Below are 21253 nucleotides of genomic sequence, written 5' to 3'. Positions count from 1 at the left end.
ACTAGAGGATTGGGGGGTATTTTTAAAAAATAATAATAATCACAAGTTGCTGTGGAAATGTGGAGAGTTGAATGTAAGACTGGGGGAGGAATCATAAACTGAGAGGACTGAAATTGACAGATCCATCCATCTCTAGCAGCAATTTCCATCTGTTGGATTTTAAACATGGAAAACAGATGGCTTGAATGCTAGGAAGTGGGTTTAAAACACACACACACACACACACACACACACACACACACACACAGCGCCATATTGGCCCTGAGATCCCCATGCAAGGTCCAACTATTAAACACCTGGCTTCACATTCAGTTCTTCTATATTTTAAAAATAAAAATAAGTTCAGGTACATTTCCCAGACATCAGTGTCCAACCCTTCTGATTGCAGTGCATCTCTTTTCATTTTACAGATTGATAAATACTTAACCTGAGGTAGGGAGAACCTTTTTTCCCAACATTTGCTATTGTCATGCAATAATACTGCATCTTCTAGCACTGCCAGTCATAGCTGACCAATAAGATAGCATAATGAATTTCTATCCAACTATCCTTTCTTCATTATGACTTGCATGGAAGAGATGCCCTTTTTAGCTCCTTTCAAGAAAGCATTTATTACGCTGCCTCTTCTTGCAGTGAAATACAGCAAGTATGTTGCCATTATATAAATCCGTGTCCAGCCAAATTTAGAATGCTGTGTATGGTTCCGGTTACCCCATCTCAAAAACAGTATTGCATAGCTGAAGGAGGTAAACAAAAGGGAGAAGTGAGGTTACAGAGAACCAGGCAGAGGGCCTTCTTGGTAGGGGCACCCTCCCATCAGATGTCAAGGAAATAAACAACTATCTGACTTTTAGCAGACATCTGAAAGCAGCCCTGTTTAGGGATTTTTTTTATGTCAGATCTTTTATCATGTTTTTAATATTCTGTTGGGAGCTGCCTAGAGTGGCTGGGGAAGCCCCACCAGATGGGCAGGGTATAAATAATAAATTATTATTATTAAATTATTAAAGCAGCTTTTAAAAGAATGATCAGAGGATTAGACCAGTTTCCAATCCGTCAACTCTAAAGCACCAATCAGTGTCGGCCTTAGGGGTGGGTGCTCACCCTGGGCACCAAACTGGCAGAGGTGGCAAGCTGAGCTCATTGCTGGTTGAGTGTACTCTTTGCAAAGAGAGAGAGTGAAGAAAGCAGGGTATTCAAAACCAAAACCAAAACACACACACAAAAAAAACCTCTACAGCAGGGGTGGGAAAACTGTAGCCCTCCTGATGTTGTTGCCTTCTTACCCCCATCACACCTGGTCAACATAGCCGATGGTCAGGGACAATAATCCATCATCTCCACTCCTCATCTGCAAGTTGTCTGGATACTAATCTCCAATATGAACTTCAACAGGACAAGGAAAGAACCACAAAGTCCAAATCCTGGACAGGTGATCACCAACGAGGGAGGTGGGGTGGTTTTTTAACCTTTTCTGCTTTCTCGGGCAGTATTTTCTCTCTTCCATTTGTTCTAGAGGAAGGGGAAATCAGTAAACCAGTTGCAGGGCTGATCTTCTGGAATGGTGCAGGAGGAAATCCAGAAAAGGTAAATGTCTTACATCGCGTGGCTCTAAATGTTCCCCTGCTACATCCCCATTAATAACGATGGCCAAAGGTCAACAGTGGCAGAGCTCTCTGCCAGAAATATAGAAAAGCAACCAAGAAGAGACTTCCCTCTTTGCCCCAGAGATCCACAGCATCATACAGCTCCTAAGACACCCTCCATAAGTTTGACCTATATATATAGTGTATATACACTCACTCTCTCTCTCTCTCTCTCTCTCTCTCTCTCTCTCACGCGCGCGCACACACACACACACACACACACTGTATATATTTAATAGAAAATTTCTGTTTTGTTTTTGTTAAAAATTAGCAGAACATGGGTTGACTGAGTTGACATGACCAAGCAACAATAATGAGAGACAGCTCTAAGAGACCAGTTTCAAAATTATTTCCTTTATAACATTTATTTATCATTTTCAAAGATAAAAATGCAACCACCTTGTCCACATTATGAAGATAAATAATGTAACAAATCCAAAATACCCTGCTGAAGTAATGGGGAATGTTGTCTTTAGTTCTAATAAAAAATAAAACAGTTTCATTGCAAAAACAAACTTTGTCAAGGCCGTCAATCTACCTTGTATAAAATGATAAACAGCAGCTAACTAACACTTCAATATAACTCAGCAGGGAAGGCATGAAAATGGGATAACGTTAAAATAAATTGTATATGAAAATGTTGCTATCTCGGGTGATGGATTTCCTGAAATAAAGAATGCTTCCAAAAACTGATTGCTACAAAACTAAGCAAAAGTAAAACCTGCAATCGTTCCATCGACTTGCTTAGCGCAGATGTGGAGACCCTTTGACCCTCCAGATGTTGATAAACTACAACTCCAATCATCCCTGAACACTGACTATGCTTGCCGGGGCCGATGGGAGTTTTAGTTCAGTAACATCTAGCATGTCAAAGCTTTCCCCCACCACTGCCCCAGTGCAATAACCCCATGCAGAAAGTAAACTTGTAAAGCTTTGGTTTGTGCAAACTGCAGCTGAGTGGCTGAGAAAAACAGGTTTCAGGAGCTTTTCAGTCAGAATGGATTGGTTAGCCTGTGATGCGAGCCTCTCGCCCGCCATAACAGATAACCAGTACATTTTGATGAGCTTCAAATTTGAGGAAGCACCCTCACCACTGACAACTGTATCTGGAAATGTCAGGAGAGTTCGTAGTGCTGCCCAGACATTTGGGAAGATGCTGCTCAACTTTGGTATCATCTATGTACTGCCGGGCATCTCGTGAGACCAGTAGGGTCTCTCTGTTACACTGCTAGGTTTTGCAATCTGCAGAAGTCACACAACTTGGGAATACTGCAAAAGTGACCGGGATGAGGTGGGGGGGTGATGAGTGCCAAAGGCACTCCCAGTCCAGAGCGCTATTTCACCCAGGGCCAACTCTGGTCACAATCCCACACATACTTTTCTGGGATTTGGGCTTACTAGAATACAGTCATACCTCGGGTTTCAGACGCTTCAGGTTGCGTGTTTTTGAGTTACGGGCGCGCCAAAACCCAGAAGTACCGCAACGGGTTACTTCCAGGTTTTGGCGCTCACGCATGCGCAGAAGCACTAAATCATGCTTTGCGCATGCGCAGAAGCGCAGAAGCGCAACCCACATATGCGCAGACACGGTGCTGTGGGTTGCGGACACTGCGGGTTGTGAACTTGCCTCTCGCACGGATCATGTTCACAACCCGAGCGTCTACTGTATATGAAGGTCCCGGATACCAAGTCAAACCACTGGTCAATCTAATCTTCAGTAGGGGTGTAAGGCTCTGTGAATTCTGGTTCTCTCAATTTCTATTCCCACCCCCATTTTAAATTCAGTTCTCCACATTTCTGCAGCAATTTGTGATTTTCGCTCCCCTCAAAGAAAACACTAATGAAGTTTCTTCGGTATTTTAACATGATTTTTTTTCCTAATAACCCTTTTTTTCTGTGCATACATTTTTACAAGCAATTTCTCCTAATACCATGCATTTCTGCAAGCCATTTTCACTACTAAACTTTCATCCCCCCCCCTACTTTTTACCTAGTAGATGCATTTCTGTAAGCACTGTTTGGCACCAGAGCTGCATCGCAAAATTCGTTCCAGTGGAAATTTTGAAGGACAGCTGTGTTTCAGTTCTCCTACTGTTTTGAAAAGTGCAGCTTTGATATATTTGCCTTTCAGCATGAACAGAATCAAATGTCTCTTCCCTCCCCCCCATCCCCAGTCCTCAATATTGTTGACAATGATCAACAGCAACTCCTCAAGATTTTGGGCAGGCAATATTCCCAGGAATCCCCTACTCCAGGGTTTGAGTCTTGAGGCCTTTTGCATGCAAAACATGTGATCTACCACTAACCTGCAGCCCTCCTGCAATAAACTCAATGGGAATAAGTAGATACATATCAGATGACCGCAAAGGCTGTGGTGTGTGAGGGTTTTATAGTCCCTCCTTCTCTTTCTGATGCATCGGGGGGTATTTTATTCTTATCTCCTGATATTGTCACCTTACATTTGTATATTTGATTGATCTACTGTATTACTACTGTTTAAAGTGAAAGAAAGAGTCAGGGTAGTTTGACAGTTAAGAGTGCTGGACCAAGACTTAGCAGACCACAGTTCAAACCCCCACTCAGCCATAAACACTCCCTGGGTGACCTTGGGCCAGTCGCCATCTACCTCACAGGGCTGTTGTAAGGATAAAATGGAAAGGGGGAGAAATTCCCCAACTTGAAGAGAAAGGGGGAATGTAAATGTAATACATAGATATAATACAGAGGTACCTCGGGTTACAGACACTTTAGGTTACAGACGCTTCAGGTTACAGACTCCACTAACCCAGAAATAGTACCTCGGGAAAAGAACTTTGCTTCAGGATGAGAATAGAAAAAGTGCAGCAGCAGTGCGGCGGCGGCAGGAGGCCAATTAGCTAAAGTGGTACCTCAGGTTAAGAACAGTTTCAGGTTAAGAACGGACCTCCAGAACAAATTAAGTTCTTAACCCGAGGTACCGCTGTATTTTTACTGTAATTCAGCCTTTCTCAACCTGTGGGTCCCCAGATGTTGTTGAACTACAGCTCCCATCACCCCTAGCTAGCAAGGCCAGAGCTCAGGGATGATGGGAGTTGTAGTCCAACAACATCTGGGGACCCACAGGTTGAGAACCGCTGCGTGTAATTTAATATAAATTTTCACAGCTTTGGGGGTCCTTTTGGCCAAACAATGCCAAATAATAATTAATCATAACAATAATTTATAGATACAACAGGGAGGAAAACAAAACTGAGGTATTATGTAGGTTTATAAGGCTATGGCTAGCCCTCAGACAGCACAGAGAGAATTTTTCCTCCCTCTCTCATCACACAGCTCTCAGTCACTCAATTAAGTTAATTGACAACACATTCAGGATTGACAAAAGAGCACTACTTCAGACAGTGAATAATTAACTTACAGTGATGGCATTACGTTAGATGGCTTTTTTAAAGGACCAGACAGATTCGTGGAGGACAGGTCCCTCAAAAAGACTATCTGCCTCAACAGTTTATATAAAGCCTCCATATTCACAGGGAGTCTATCTCCAATGACCAGGTGAAAAGGACAAAGGCCAGGGAGTAGGCATTGGCTTGAAGTCTGCATTGTGAATTCCCATAGGCACTTGACTGGCTGCTACTGGAAGCAGAAAGCTTGAGCTTCAGAGCCCAAGTCTTTGTCAGGGACTATTAAGAACATGGCATAAGAACAGTGCTGCTGAATCAGACCAAAGGCCTATCTAGTCACTGAATCTAGTTCTCACAGTGTCTAACAGTGTGCTCCTAGAGAATTTGTAACCCTATGCAACATTCAGCTACTCCTGCAGTTAAATATGGGGCTGGGTTAAGCACGTATATAGACTTGCAATGTGTATTTGCATCCCTCTGGTTGATTAAACATCTGGCCTTTAAAAACCCAGGGGAGAGGGTCTCAGTTCTGTAATTAGTTGGCTTAGCTGGGTAAGGCCCTCTGGTGTCACCGAGAAGCTAAACGCCATGCTCTAGTTTGGTCACAGTCTTATACTAAAGCTTTAGATCTGTTTAAGGTGCTTAGGAAACTCTAAGCCATTTTATTGGTACAAGCTGTTTAGCTGATCTGGGGGTTTAAGGTTGGCTTAAGCGGCTTAAAACAGCTTCAGCGCTTAGTCGTGATTTTAAAATGCTAAAATGTGGTCGTGGGACCCTCCGGAAGTGGTTGCCATTGTATGAGGGCTACAGCGTCCTTAATGCATAGGTCCCAATAGCAAACTCAAGTCTCCAAACACCGACCCTTCTGTAGCTAAAAATGGCACAAGAGGGGAGTGTCAGAAGATTTGAAGGAATCCCAAGATTTGCAAAAGCAACCCCTCCAAAAGAAATTAAAAACAAAACGGGAGGGGGGAGATCCTAAAAACAGCTTGTGGCTAATACCGTGTGTCCACTGCAGGGAGGGGAAACAGAAATGGAGTATCCTGGAAAGGGCATCTCTCCTTACCCCCAGATGGCAAATGTGATACCCTGTGCAAAATTACAAGCTTGTGTAGGGCAGTAAGGGACTTTGACTGCACAATTATTATTTTCAAGCTTTTAGGATCATTTTTCAGGTGTGCTCCTCTGAAGGACAGGTATGTCATTTTTTCCCATACAGTTTTAGAAGGTACATGGATGGATCTTCTGCTGTGATCAAATGTGGTGGCCGCATCCAGCAGCAGAATTCAGGCACAAAGACAGCAGATTTGCCAAGGTTGTTTTCTGGGGGGGGGGTACTTTGTGGGTTAACTCCATCATTTGGATATTGCAACCCTGGCAACAAAATGGGTTTATTTCTGTTCCTTGCTTTATTGCAGTATTTATATAGTGCTTGTCACAAGCTTATCAAAGCAGTGCGCAAGTTTGAATGCAAAAAATGTGCTCTATGTGGGGTTTCCCTTGTGCTGCCTTGCCTACAAGTTTCAAATGGGAAAAGGAAAGCAAGCTATATCCACGCTTAGATTCCACATTATACTCACAGTGGAAATGAAACAGAGCTTGGATTTAGCAGACCAGATGAGGACCGAAGTAAAGAATTGAACTGGAATGACACCGAATGGATCCAAAACAGATCGGGCTGCTTCCAAAGGCTACAGAGGCAAAGCAAATCTTGCAGTGACTGCACACTTCTGGCTGGCACTTGTCACATTCCTACTGGAAGCAAGGCAATTTCATTTCACCCATGCCCCACCAACTGCAGCTTTTTATCACTCCTAGTAACTCTTGCAATAGCGACGAGTAGTCCAAGAAATAATCACACCCAAGCAACAAGGAGCAGGGAATCCAACACTCAATACTTGAAGGCAAAACAAGTTTAGCAAAGCATCTCTAGATTGATCCATGTCTCAGGCTGGAAACAGAGGAAGGCAAAAGTCCACCAGAATCTCCTGCACACAAATATGCAAGATTGTGGGAGGGTGTGGGGGGGAAACACTGAAGAAGCCAAGCAGCCTTTTGTAAAGGTAAAGGCACCCCTGACCGTTAGGTCCAGTCGCGGATGACTCTGGGGTTGCGGCGCTTATCTCACTTTACTGGCCAAGAGAGCCGGCGTACAGCTTTTGGGTCATGTGGCCAGCATGACTAAGCCACTTCTGGTGAACCAGAGCAGCACACTGAAACGCAGTTTACCTTCCCGCCAGAGCAGTACCTATTTATCTGCTTGCACTTTGACATGCTTTTGAACTGCTAGGTTGGCAGGAGCAGGAACCGAACAACAGGAGCTCACCCCGTTGTGGGGATTCGAACTGCCAACCTTCTGATAGACAAGCCCTAGGCTCTGTGGTTTAGACCACAGCGCCACCCACCAGCAGCAGCCTTTAACCTGAAGCAATTGCTATGGATAGCTTATTACAGAAAGCATGATATTTTCTCACCTCCAACTCTTATCATTAACCAAGTGCAGAGCAGCGGGAGTTTCAAATTTTCATTTTAGGTACCTAAAGTAGTATATCAGTATCTTAAGAATGATGGAGGAAGGACAGGATATTTTTGTGGTGAGAGTTTTCTTTGAAGAGAGAGTGTCTTGCCATGCATGCTACTAGCCCAACAAAATCTACACCAATTGTGCTCTTTAAAAATAAAGCCTCAACCTCTAATCCTAAAGTGTCCCCCGTCTTTGGGCACCTGGGGGCAAATCTCACTTGCCCAGGCAACCAGAGTGGCGGCAATTTGTAAGCCTAGGAGTGAACTCTGTCAACTCACAAGTATCAATGCCCCTACTGTTCCAAGTACAGTCATAGCGTAGGATGCAGACAGCTGCTGCCCTGCCCTCTCTCTTCCTTACTTCTAAATAAAATAGGCCATGAGGCCATGCAACCTCATTGGCCCCTGGAAGGAGAAATCTGAAGGTTGCACAGAATGGAACCACCTGGTTGAAGCTAAGCAAGTGAGAGTATCAGAAAGCACCTGGATACCAAAATATACCACCTTGAGCACCTGGCAGAAAGGTGGGGTATAAATGCAGCTAAAACAAACATCAATATAACCTTTGCAAGCAACTCAGAGAGAAAACATGATGGGCATGAAGGTATGACAAGAGAAATTTGATGTAGGAAAAATATGCAAACTGATACCTTCTAAATTCACACTTCTCAGAATTCTGCAATGCAGTTCTCCAAGTGTATAAAAATGCAGGTATGTGTGTAAGTGAGTGCATATATTGGAGAAAATAGCACACAGAACTGCATTACATTAGGGGAAACAGCATACAGAATTGCATTATATTAGGGGGAATTGCACAGTAAAAAGTGCTGCTGGATTTGTATGACTTCTTTTAAGAAAATAAATTCCAAGCTTATATGGGTATGTACCAAACTAAATTTAAGATTGGGGGGGGGGATAAAGAGAGACACAGAAACTGAAACTGACGGATTCAGTCATACCTAGTAACAAGTACACCAACAAAATCCCTAAGCATCCAACGAAAGAAGCATGGAAGAACCCATGGACTGAAGTAAGAAGCTGCCATATACTAGGTCAGACTATTTATCCATCTAGCCTAGTCCACATTGACAGATGGTAGCTCTCCAAGGTCTGAAGCAGAGGTCTTTCTCTGTCTCATCACTGGCTACCAGAGCCTTTCTCAAAATTGGAAATACTAGAGTTTGAACAAATGACTCTCAACCGGCAAATCATGTGCAGATCCGCCACTGATCTCTTTTCTACCCCCTATAGTTTCCAGAGGTCATGTTGCCTTTAAAAATCACGGGAGGTCTAACCAGATTTGCCTTTTTCAAATGTTTATAAAATAAGACTTGTCTCCCAACATATAGGATGCGGGTGGTGCTGTGGTCTAAACCACAGAGCCTAGGACTTGCCAATCAGAAGGTTGGCAGTTCAAATCCCCATGATGGAGTGAGCTCCCATTGCTCGGTCCCTGCTCCTGCCAACCTAGCAGTTTGAAAGCACATCAAAGTGTAAATAGGTACCGCTCCAGCGGGAAGGTAGACGGTGTTTCCGTGCACTGCTCTGGTTCACCAGAAGTGGCTTAGTCATGCTGGCCACATGACCCAGAAGCTGTGTGCCGGCTCCCTCGGCCAGTAAAGTGAAACCCCAGAGTCGGTCATGACTGGACCTAATGGTCAGGGGTCCCTTTACCTTTACCCAACATACATTTTCAAGGGTTGTGGACAAGTTGGTTGATGGTGTCTCTGCAGCTTCTGCTGACCATAGTCAGTGGTGGTGAGCAGCTCTATGCTGTTTCTCTAGTGATGGGCAAAGAAAAGTCCACATCATGGACAGTCAAGGTGAACTCAGCGCTTACAAGCATTCCCTCTTCTAGATGCCACACAGTCAACTTTGCCCTCAGACCCTTAGGAGAGGCTTCTTGAAATGCAGAGGGAAAGAGAAGACTCCCATCCAGGAGTCCAACATTTCCCACTCCCTCCTGTTTTCTGACAAAATTACCCACATGCAAATCGGCAACCAATTTTCTGCTGTTTTGCTTGGAATTTCTCCAGTCTTCCAAAGGAGGTCGCCACTTATCTCATTGGGTCTCACCAGTAAGCGTGGATGATGGGAAACTGCAGAGAGAACCTTGTGCTCCTTCCCACCAACCACACTTCCCAGACTGCCTTGAGAACACAAGGTAATGTAGTGTGGTTTCCAATGTGTTTCAGCTGGGAAGAGATTCCCAGTGCATTCCAATGGCCAGCAGGGCAGAGATTGCCTTCCACTGCTGAAAGCAGCAGGGGGTAAAAAAAAACTGGGAAACTCTTGGCTACCTCATATTAGCCCCCCACCAACAGCCCCACCACACACAAAAAAGAATTAGAGAAATTTATTCTCCCCCCCCCCAATGATTTTCAAGGGTGTTTCATTTCCCCTTAATGGTTGAATAGGGTGTTCTTAACAGAGCTTCTACTTCTGCCACCTTCCTTCTGCAAACAGTGCTCAAGATCCAACCCTGTATTACCAGCTTTCCTATTAAACCATTATGATTAGATATTAGATTAATATTATCTGCTCTTTGCAGAGTTAATATCAGTTTCAAAATCTGGGACTTTGGTAGGCAACCAGCGTCTACAGAACGTAGGAAGATATTCAGACTTCGGAATTAAAAAAGTGTTTCCTTCCCATCACGCTTCTGTTATGTAACACGGTAATAAATACTCAAGATGTACAAAATCACAGCTAGCACTTCCACTCGGCATTGTCAGGGCATGCTTTCACTTTTATGTTAGCAAGTTGCATTCCAACCAAATGAGTTGGAATTTAGTCCCCCCCCCCCCCAGTGTCCCCTATAAAAAGTGACTTTCCGGGAGATTCCTGAATTGCAGCACAATCCACAACTTTTTCTGTTTTACACATTTGTCCTAATGCACCCCTACCACCTTCAGAAGAAAAAGATTATGGGCAACACTGACAATGGAGCATCCATTTGAAACAGGGTGGAGAGCTGCTCAGGATTATAATCGGATTATTAATTGCACATATTCTACCTTCCTCCAAGGAGCCCAAGGAGAAATACATAAAGTTAAGAGCCAACCAGATGCCCATGGGGAATGTGATGTGAGTGGAACAGCACTGTTCACACTTGTTTTACCCAGCAATTCGGAGGCATATTGTCTTTAGCAATTGAGATAAAAAACTGTTCCTCTCACCATATTATCCTCCTTTCTCCTAGGAAATGAGCAGGACCTAACTGTTGATATGGCCACTGTATACATGACCCATACAGAAACCAAGAGGAGGCTGCTTGAAGTGTGATCTAGTGTGAGGCGAAAGGAGAGCCCATCAATTGTCTAAAGGGTCCGGCCCTACCATTCAGCAGAGTGAGGAAACAGAAGTGTCTGCTGGAGCAGCATCCAGAATCAGGGATGAATTTTTAATTCTAACCACCCGGAGCAGTTTAGATAGATAAAACTTTATTCGCATTAGCCAATGGCCATAGCAACAGTAAAACATTACAGTATACACAGAAAAGGAAATTTGATATAAGAGCACAATTTAAAGTCCTGAATCAGCAGTCAGTTAGTGGCCCTCATTCTGACTGCCCCTGCTATGAACCCGGAGCAGTTTTCTGAAGCCTTTTGATGGACCAGAACTTAGGCAGTCATGAGCCATTCGACATCACGCAGTCTCTTCTGGCTAAAGGATGTGACACTTGGCATGCAAGGCTTCCAGTTTAGGCTCTCAGGTTTTGTGGAGCAATAAGACACTTGCAGACTTTCTGACCCAGCAGCGCCGTTGCCAGAAGATGACGGTTGTTTTGCCAAACTCAAAGCCACACAAAAGGCAGCTTGTCACTTCGTCAAAGAGTCAGAAAGCAAAATTGCACAACCATGTTCCAAGTTAATGTTTTCCTTAATACTTTAGGGAACATGGATGCCTAAGGAGCATCATCAAGCAAAGTCACTGTTATTCTACGAGAGAAAAAAGAAGAAACTGGGGCCCAATCTACTGCCAGCTGAAATCAATTGCAAAACCACCGTTGTTCGGTGCTGGATGGAACGCAGAGACTTTGGTTAGAACTTAGCTCTGTGGTAGAGAACATGCAGAAGATTCCCGCTTTAATCCCTGGCATCACCAGGTAGGACTGGAAAAGATTCCATGTCTGGAATGCTGGAGAGCTGCTGCCAGTCCGTGTTGACAATACTGAACTAGATGGTCTGACTTAGCATAAGGCAGCTTCCTATATTTCTATGTTCCTAAGCCTACAATATATTTGAGAATAAATATTCAGCAATTACACTGAATCACAGGCAAACCTCCCTTAGCTGGAATGCACAATGTGCCGTTTCACCTGTGATTCAGTGTAATCACTGTACACTGAACCACAAGCAAACCTCCACTTTGTTCGGTTAGACCAGGGTTTCCCAAACTCAGGTCGCCAGCTGTTTAGGGAAATAATGGAAACAATAAAGAAACAAGGAGTGGCTACTCACTCAAGGCTGCACAGATTCTTCCATCATGCTACATAATCACAGCGTTATAAACAGCAAAACACAGCATCCTGTGAAGTTTTCATTATTGTTGTTGTTTTTGTTTGCTACCTGTTTCTGGCCCTTAAGGATGTTGAGGCGGGTTCAGCATATGTGGACTGTTTGTGTGGAAATTGCAGAAGCTAAAGATGCCACTAGCTTTTGGTGGCAAGGACTTCATAGCTAGATTGTACCTTCCCAGAGCTATTGAAACAAAATAAATGACCGGTATGTAAAATAAATACAAGCAAATGCATGAAATGTACAAGTCACAACAATCTGTGAGACAGAATTTGAGTTACTTTGGAAAGGAATTTATTTGCTTTACTATGGATTACGTTTTACATCCTTACAACAATTCTGTGAGGTAGCTTCAGCAAGGGAGGAGCAACTGATCTAAGGCCACCCACTTCATTACTGACTTGGCATTTGAACTTGGGTCTCTCTGGTCCTAGGTCCTCATCAGATACTCTAAGCACTACTACTCCAGCCTTCTGCAAACTGTTGCCCTCCAAATGTTTTGGACTACAATTCGCATTAGCACCAGCTGGCAACATTTAGGGGAAGGCTGAACTATACCACATACCCCGCAAGTGTCCCAGAAAAAAAACAGAACATTCTGTTTTTTATTGTGAGAGAATGGCAGCCATTTTTGGTTGCTGGGATTCTGCAACCAAATCACGCGAGATCACAGCAACCAAAATGGCGGCCATGCTCTCACAGTTAAAAGAATGGGAAGATGGTCTCCCATATTTGGGCTTCAAAGTGTTGGAGGGTATTGTACAGAACCCCTGGGGCATAGCAGTGATAAAATAACACCCATGCATACAAGAGCACGGTGCAGTTACCTTTTGCAGATAACTGAAACTTTGTGGCACCAATTGTAGCAAAAAAGTGTACTGTCCCCAATTCCATCCTCTCCTGGTGGACCAAGAGAGTCTCCTGGAACACTAGGCCAATGGCAAAAGAGCCACCATGTCTTCCATTGCCATGGCAATGATGGGCCTCAGCCAAGTCAGCAGAAGGAACAGCACAGCCATGTTACCATGGCAATGCCAGCCATGTTCCTACAGGAAACTGGAGACGAAGACAGGAAGTGGGAGTTTGCAAGGCTCTCCTGCAGGTATTTAAAGGCAGGCAAGCCAAGACGGAAGACAACTCCAATATGGCTCCTGGTGGGCTCTGCAGCACAGAGCTCATATGATACAATACACCTAAAGCACTATTATATATATTTAACAGCCACGGCTTCTCCCAAAGAATCCTGGGAACTGTAGTTAGTTAAAGGTTCCGAGAGTTGTTAGGAGATTCCCAATTTCCCTCACAGAGCTACGGTTCTCAGAAGGCCAATCTTCTTTCCTGGGGAGCTCTGGGAACTGTAGCTCTGTGAGGGGAATAGGGGTCTCCTGACAATTTTCAGCACCCTTAACGAATTACAGTTCCCGGGATTCTGTGTGGGAAGGCATGGCTCTTTTAAGCGTATGGTGTGGATGGATGGAGAGAGAGAGAGAGAATGAGAGAGAGAGAGAGAGAGAGAGAGAGAGAGAGAGAGAGAGAGAATGAGAATTGTCCCATCTTAAAAACAGGGACATATTCAGTTCCTTTTGGCAAAACTAAGAAGTTATTATAAAATGATAGCGTTCCCCTGAAGAAGTACAGTTGCAGTTCAGAATTCAGGCATGGGACTCACTGAACACAGCTGACATCAGAACAATTTCATGGACCTTATTACCTTATGACCTTAATGGTTAGCAACCTGCCCTTCAACTCGTGGAATGGCAGCAGTACCAATTACGCAAATATTGGCTACAAAAAATGCAAGGGGGCAGCTCATCCTGGATGCAGGAGTCCTCCACTTATGCGTTCATAATATGCATATACCATATCTTACCATCTATAAGACACCCCCATGTATAAGACGCCCCCTATTTTGGGGGACTCAGATTTAAGAAAATGGGGGGAGATGGCCCCATGTATAAGATGCCCCCTAATTTTTGATATTATTTTTTAGGGAAAAAAACCTAGTCTTATACACGGAAAAATACAGTAGTTGCTATCACCATGGCTAGTAACCATTGTGATGTTGTTGTTGTTTTGCTATGCCATTATGAAACTGTTACTATGCTATTGTTTTGCTATGTTATTATGAAATTTACTTTGTTGTGTTTATTTGAAATACATCCCTGTTTCTTTGTTGCAAGCCGCTTTGAGCATGGATTTTTTTGGGGGGGGGTAGAAAATCGACACACAAATAAAACAGATAAATGGGTGGATACTTGCTCATGTAAATGTCCCTGGCCAGAGGTCTGCACCACCCAGCACACACATCATCACAATGGATCAGAAAATCTACAAATACCAATACAGTGGTACCTTGGGTTAAGTACTTAAGTCGTTCCGGAGGTCCGTTCCTAACCTGAAACTGTTCTTAACCTGAAGCACCACTTTAGCTAATGGGGCCTCCTGCTGCTGCTGCGCCGCCGGAGCACGATTTCTGTTCTCATCCTGAAGCAAAGTTCTTAACCTGAAGCACTATTTCTGGGTTAGCGGAGTCTGTAACCTGAAGCGTATGTAACCCGAGGTACCACTGTAACTGCAGAGGCAGGTTACATTACAAAAAGACCCAATGGGTTTCATGCTGGATCCAACTCCTTGTGAGGGTTATATTCAACAAAAGGAACAATGCAATCATTTAAACTAAGCAATACAAACTTTTTTTAAAGGCATCTTTAATGACTCTGGTGCTAACCAACATCAAACGTTTCCCCTGCTGAAGACCCAAATGCTGGCAGCCAGACTGTGACCTTCTACCAAATGTGGTTTTACACTCTGTTACTAAGCATGTGATAAATTTGCCTAGATTAGGGATGGAGGAACTTGGTGTCTAACAACACCTGCAAGACCAAAACTCCCATCAGGCTCAGCCAGAAGGGCCAATGGCAAGGGGTGGCACGACTCGCAGTCCAAAACCTGGAGGGTCACATGATCCACATCCCCGGCCTACTCCTTGTTTACCAAGTGTAATGAACACCTCGGTGGAGACAATAGGCTCAGGTGACTTTTCTATGAAGACGCAGGTTAGGACGACAATAAGCCTATATTTGTTTTGTTAAAAGCGCCTTTAGGGACATTCGTTTTGCCAGCAGAATACAGTGGTACCTCGGGTTAAGTACTTAATTCGTTCCGGAGGTCCGTTCTTAACCTGAAACTGTTCTTAACCTGAAGCACCACTTTAGCTAATGGGGCCTGCCGCTGCTGCCGTGCCGCCGGAGCACGATTTCTGTTCTCATCCTGAAGCAAAGTTCTTAACCCGAGATACTATTTCTGGATTAGCAGAGTTTGTAACCTGAAGCGTATGTAACCTGAAGCGTATGTAACCCGAGGTACCACTGTATATCCCCTGTCGTTCACAGTCATGTGTATGGTAAACCCTAACAGGAAATGGTTAACTGATCAGAAAAAAGCAAGCCCCTTTTTCCTCTTACATGGAGTTCTCATTAATCCAATACAGTATAAGGTACAACTTTGCTTACATTGTATCTGCCTCTCTCTTGTTATGTAATAACTGGGCCAATTACCACCCAACAATCGACTTGCCAGATTGTGCACTCTGGTGCCCTTTTTTTTTTTTACCTCCAACTGAGAACAGCCCTCTGCAGTCACTGCTGCAATCACAGCTTTGCAGTTCCCTTGAAACCCAGCAGGGAAAAAGGAAGGTGGGGAGGGGGGGAAATCTCATGCATGGGTAAAGATAGGCAGTCAAGCAGGTACTGCATGAGGTTGGTGGATAAAGGTTGCCATCTCCTTCTGCAGGGCTTTCAGGAGCATCTTCCCACAGGACAAGATCCTGGAATTCGACCCCCGGTGAATGCAAAGCCCAAATGTCTGAATGCTGCTTAGATGTCTCTTGGATAAGATCATATCCAGCAGCTTTGGTGGTGGGCCAATGGAGTGGGGGGAGACACAGGGGTGCCTGGACAGAGATAGAGCATGAAGCACAAGAGTCAGAACCCACCACCAGGTGCAGTACACTGAAGCCAAGGCCGCACATCTGCGCTCAGGAACCCAAATACAACCAGCAGGAGGGAAACATTTCCTCTGTGGTCAGTCATTTGCACTCAACTCATGGGGGGCTGCAGGGAGAGGAGCTTACAGCGCAATCCTACCCATGCCTACTCAGAAGTAAGCCCCAATGTATTCAGTGGGGTTTGCTCCCAGGTAAACCTTAGCCTTCCCCCACCGGACTAGCAGCTGCCCCCCCTCTTCCTGACACCAAGAGACACAACCACGTAACTCAGAGACCTCCAGCAAAATAAAGGAAGCCTGGCTACACCAAGCAGAGGAGCAGCGCATCCACAACAAGGCTCCTTGATCAGATCACTGCAGCAGCGGAGGGCAGCAGGCTCCTGGCAACATTTCCCCAACAAGCACAGGGCGAAAGGCACCGCCAGCCTCTCCGCACACAAGCCGTATGCAAGGGGAAAACTGCACATATCTGCAAGTGGAGCTGCATAGGAAGGCCTGGTCACTTTGCAACTTGGTGTGCCTCACTTCTCTGCCTCCTGCTCTCTCCCTTCTACCCACCCACCCCTTTTTTTTTCTTTCGGTTTTTTGTTTTGTTTTGTTTTTGCAAGATCATTCGCCCACCTGAGACTTGTTTTTGGCCCTCCTGTGGCCAGCAGGCCTCCTCAAACATTCCCTCAACACACACACACACACACACACACACATCGCTGCCCTCCCCGGCGCGCGCTCCAGCCCCCTATAGACCACCGACATCAACACCACCTTTGCGCAGGCCTTCCTGGGCGCAAGGCGCGGAGAGGGTTAACAGCCGCCGATTGACACCGCAAGAGGTTACTTCAGGCACCCAGGCATCAGCCCTGCAAGAGGAGCCACCTCGCAAGCTCAAACCCACCCAGGGGAGACACACACACACACACACACACACACACACACACACACACACACTTGACAACAGTCCCGAAAGGCAGCGAGGAGCGTCCTGTTAAAATAAATAAATATAAAGGAAGAAAAGCAACCTGACACCTCTTCAGAAGCCCAGGCAAAATGGAATCTGCTGCTGCTGCTGCTGCTGCCTCCCTCCACCAGCGAGGAACAGCGGCTGCGGCAGCAACAGCAATAGTCAAAACACACACAACGGCACGAGGGGGCAGCGAGATAAATGGGCGAAACACCATCGCCTTACCTTGGCTGTCTGGCTGCGAGCAGAGCCCGATCCCCTCCACTTTTGCGATTCTCACGATGCTGGCAATTTCCTGAGAGGCTCTGCAGCCTCGCTCTCCCCTCCTGGAGGAAGCGTTCCGCTGAGCTGCCGGGTAGCTTATTTCCTATTCTTTTTAATAACACCTGTTTCAAAAAGAGGTGGTGGGGGGAGAGGGAGGGAGGGAGGGAGGATCGGGGATGGGGATTATTATGTCATATTGCTGGGAGAAGAAGGCGCGCGATGTTTTCTTTCTCCGAGGGAGGAAGGGGGAAGGCAGGTCGTCCCCCCCAACCCTGCCCTGATGGTTTGTAGCTCAGCTTCAAAACAAAATCAATGTGGGAAAGAGAGAGGAGGGGAGGGGGGGAGAGGAGAAAAAGAAGAAGAAGGGGGGGGAACCACAACACCCTAGGCAAGCTTAATCATGGGAGATTGTGCAGTTTGTGAGCATGCTCCAGCCGGAACCAATCCTCCTCTTTTATTCTTCGGAATAAAAATAATCCACGCTGGAGAAGAAGGAGAAGGAGAAGCCCACGCGGAAGCTTCTTCCTGCCGCCTCTGGACAGCGAGGAATAAATTCCGCCCGGAGAAGCCGCATCACAATCGGAATTGCTGCTTGCTTTCCTTTGCCTCCTCTGCTTCTAAGAGGCAAAACAGCCGAGCTTCTCCGTCTATCTCCGCGGCAGTGGCTTTTTCATTTTTTTTTTCTCCTTCCCCCACCCCCCGGCTATCTCTAGGCCTTTTGGAAAGAGGTTTGAACCTTTTAAAGATACAGTACACCGATTAGCCTTTTAAGGGAGGCCGGTGGAGGTGGAGGGTGTCGGGTCTTTTAGTGGAGAGGGAGGGGAGCCTGGCTGGCTGGCTGGCCTAAAATACCCAAGCTAGTGCCACGCCATTGAGCGCCAGAAGCGGGCACCGTGGGTGGCGAGGGGAGGAGCCGGGGAAGCGAATGCGTTACTTTCTCCTTCTTTTGCAGCCGTCTCGAAGACTTTCCACTCATGTCCTACTTGGAAGTAAGCTCCCTTTGCATTTGATGCAACTTCCTTATTATTATTGAAAACAAAACACCAAACCCTCAGCAGTCGAGCCCTCTGGATATTTATCAATGGAAGTGCACTGTACTTCAAAGCAGGAGGAGGCGACAATCCTTCACATCCGCTTCCTTGGGAGCAAACCCCGCTCAACTCAATGGGGCTTGGTTCCAAAGTAAGGCATGCACACGATTGCCCTGGTGGTAGCGGACTTCCTCCAGTGCAAGGCTCAGGCTGCGATCCCTCAGCGTGTCCATTTACAAAACAAAAGCAAAAGGCCGATCCCTACGCCTGATGTCTCGGAAGGAAGCCCCGCTGTATTCAAAGGATCCAATCCAACTTCATGGCGCAACCAGGCTGCCCATTGACTGAAGAATAATGTCCATTGAGCAAACTAGTGGGGATTTGCTTTTGCATAAGCGCGCCTAGAATTGCGCTTGTATCTCTTTTGGCTTGGCCACAGAATTTTTTTCATGCGTTTACACGTATTACGCTTAACTAGGGGGTAAGTTTCCCTGAACACAGTGGAGCTTACTTGCGAGTAAATATACATAGCCTTGCACTACAAGGCTGAAATCCTATGCACATTTACCTGGTAAAGTTCCGTGGAGTGCAGTGGGGTTTACGATCCGAGTAACCACGCAGAGGATTGCTTCGCAATTGAGTTGTCTTGCAACAGAGTTCAACGGGGCTTACTCCAAAGTAGCCGTGTATCGGATTGCCGTTTTACTCCTGAGTGAATTCAATAGGACTTTGTCTGAGTAGGCATGGCTAGGCTTGCGCTGTTTAAGAACTGTATCACCCAGCTGCTGGTGTTATCCTCAGTCGCCTCCTATTGGTATGCGGCCCTACAACACAATCCTGTACGTGCAACAAGAGCCTATACATGTCTACGCAGAAGTAAATCCTAATGACTTTAATGGAACTTGCTCTCTGCTAAGTGTGCGTAAAATTGCAGCATTAATTGACACTCACACGAAAAGAACTATACCCACCGCACATTTAAAGCATATTTCTGCCCCACCCCAAGAATCTTAGGAAACCAACACGCAGGATTACTTCCGTCGTGTCCACACACCCATTTTCATTGTGTGGGGGGCAATTAAAATGACCGCTGTAGTCTAACCACCCACCCACCCACTTGGTTTAGGTTCATTTGTTGTTGCAAACCGACCACCCTCCTCAGGGACAACTTACCCTGTCAAAAGGAGGCTGAGGTGCTTTTTGAGGGGATTTCCCCCTTTCTCTTCCCCCCGCCTCTCCAAATTTGGCCACCAGAACCACATCAGCCGCCAGGCCACCCGTCGCGATCCAAACCGATGCGCCAGCTGGGTCCACTTTTTATTGTCAGGATGGTTAGTGGAGCAGCGCGCGCTTTGCGCTCGGATCGCCGCCTCTGTACTGTTCAGCAACCCTAATGAGGTCCCGGGAAAAAGCCACGAAGCCCCTGTGCCGCCCGAGACGCCTTAAGGAACTTGGACGAAGACCTGAGCTACTCTCCGGGCACGTGCTCCGACGCCTCCCTAGGGCCGCTCCATCTTTCTCTTCCGGCGCCACACGTCGAGCCGCCGAGCCACCACCGGACCGGACTCATCCCACAAACGCCCAATCTTTCGCGGGTGGCTGGGTGGGTGTATTCCTCAATCGCAGGCCTCCCCAGCAATCCTTAGGCTTCGGACCTAGTTTCGAGCCCAAAGCTCAGCCCAGAAGACAGGGAGGGGATGGGCCCCCGGAGCGCGTGCAGAGTGCATCGGCCACGCCAGAGCTTTCTCGGAGCCCTCGAGGGGCACTAGGTGGTGGTTTGGGGACAGTTTTCCAACAACATCAAAACTCAGCCCTGGAAAGTGACCACATCTAATTGGGGTTGGTGGGCGTCTGCTGAGCCCGTTGACCGCAGCAGGTGGGCAGGAACTCCAAAGAGAACTTGGAGACCTGTTCAGAATCTGTTTTCAAATTCGAGGTAGCTTCCGGGCATGTGCAGAATGCATTATACTGCTGCGGGGAGCGTTTTTTCCAAGGCCCTCTTCATAGGAGTTGAGCCCTGGGTGTCCTCTCTCTCTTCTTGCTTCCCTCTTCCCTCCCTGCTTGCCCGTCTCTCTCTCTCTTTTTCCTTCAGCAGGACGAAATTATCATATTCCGTGTCTCGCTGCTCCGGCGATCGCCAATTGGCTGCGGGATTGCAACCGGAAATGTCAACAGCCTCTGCTCGGCTGGCTACAGCGGCAGCGCGCCTGAGCTCAGCAAAATCTTGGCACCGACGGCTGCCGTTCCTCCTTTCTCCCCTGGGTTCGCGCGCGCCCTCGCTCTCGTCCACCCAGTGTCAGGTCACTGTGTCAATCCAGGCGAGAGAACCTTCATCAAAAAGGGGTTTGGGATTGGCCAACGCCTCGGGGAGAAAGGGAAAGTGCAACCAAGGCTCTCCCTAACCAGCTCCAGACTCTGGTTGGGAATCTGCTACTCTGATCGTCCAAGCGAGGAAGGAAGAGAAGAACACAAGGCCTCTGGTCCCCAAGGAAGGAGAGATGTTTCAGTGATAAGATTTCTTATCCGCCCTTTTCTATAAAGGCCCTGGCATGGGTTGCAAGGATATAATCTACAGTGAGAAAACATAATATGAAATGATGCAACAATATACAGAGAGTTTTCTTTTTAATTTTTTGAACTATTAAGCAGTTTATAAATTGCAGAAGTTTTTGATTTAAAAAATACTAAGCAGTTCATAAAACATAGAAATGTGGAGTTGGAAGGGACCCCAAGGGTCATCTAGTCCGGCCCCCCCTCCCCCAATGTGGGAATCATGGCTAAAGAATCCCTGAAATATGAGCATCCAACCTCTGTTTAAAACCCTTCAGTGAAGAAGAAGAGTCCACCACCTTTTGATGGAGTTCGTTCCACTGTCAAAAAGCTCTTTCTCTTAAAATGCAAAGAATTTTAGAATGATTTAAAA

The 21253-nt window shown here is 46.1% G+C and overlaps 1 protein-coding gene and 1 long non-coding RNA gene across 4 annotated transcripts in view; one reads left to right on the top strand and one right to left on the bottom strand.

The window, feature by feature from the left end:
* Positions 1 to 17416, bottom strand: part of HIVEP3 (HIVEP zinc finger 3) — a 245792-nt gene extending 228376 nt beyond the window's left edge. For all 3 annotated transcript variants that reach the window (XR_014158298.1, XM_081868619.1, XM_081868620.1), the window contains exon 1: positions 17261 to 17416. The gene's annotated coding sequence lies outside the window, so the exon portion shown is untranslated. The remainder of the gene's footprint in view (positions 1 to 17260) is intronic.
* Positions 17285 to 20936, top strand: LOC309346289. The gene is made up of 2 exons (XR_014158570.1): positions 17285 to 17390; positions 18252 to 20936. It is a non-coding gene; the product is annotated as an uncharacterized lncRNA (long non-coding RNA).
* The last annotated feature ends 317 nt before the right edge of the window (positions 20937 to 21253 follow it).

The sequence above is a fragment of the Podarcis erhardii genome (genome assembly GCF_964252035.2).
Source record: "Podarcis erhardii genome assembly, chromosome: 7".
Lineage (NCBI taxonomy): Eukaryota > Metazoa > Chordata > Lepidosauria > Squamata > Lacertidae > Podarcis > Podarcis erhardii.
Note: the sequence above shows the minus strand (reverse complement) of the source record. Positions and strands in the feature narration are given on the sequence as shown.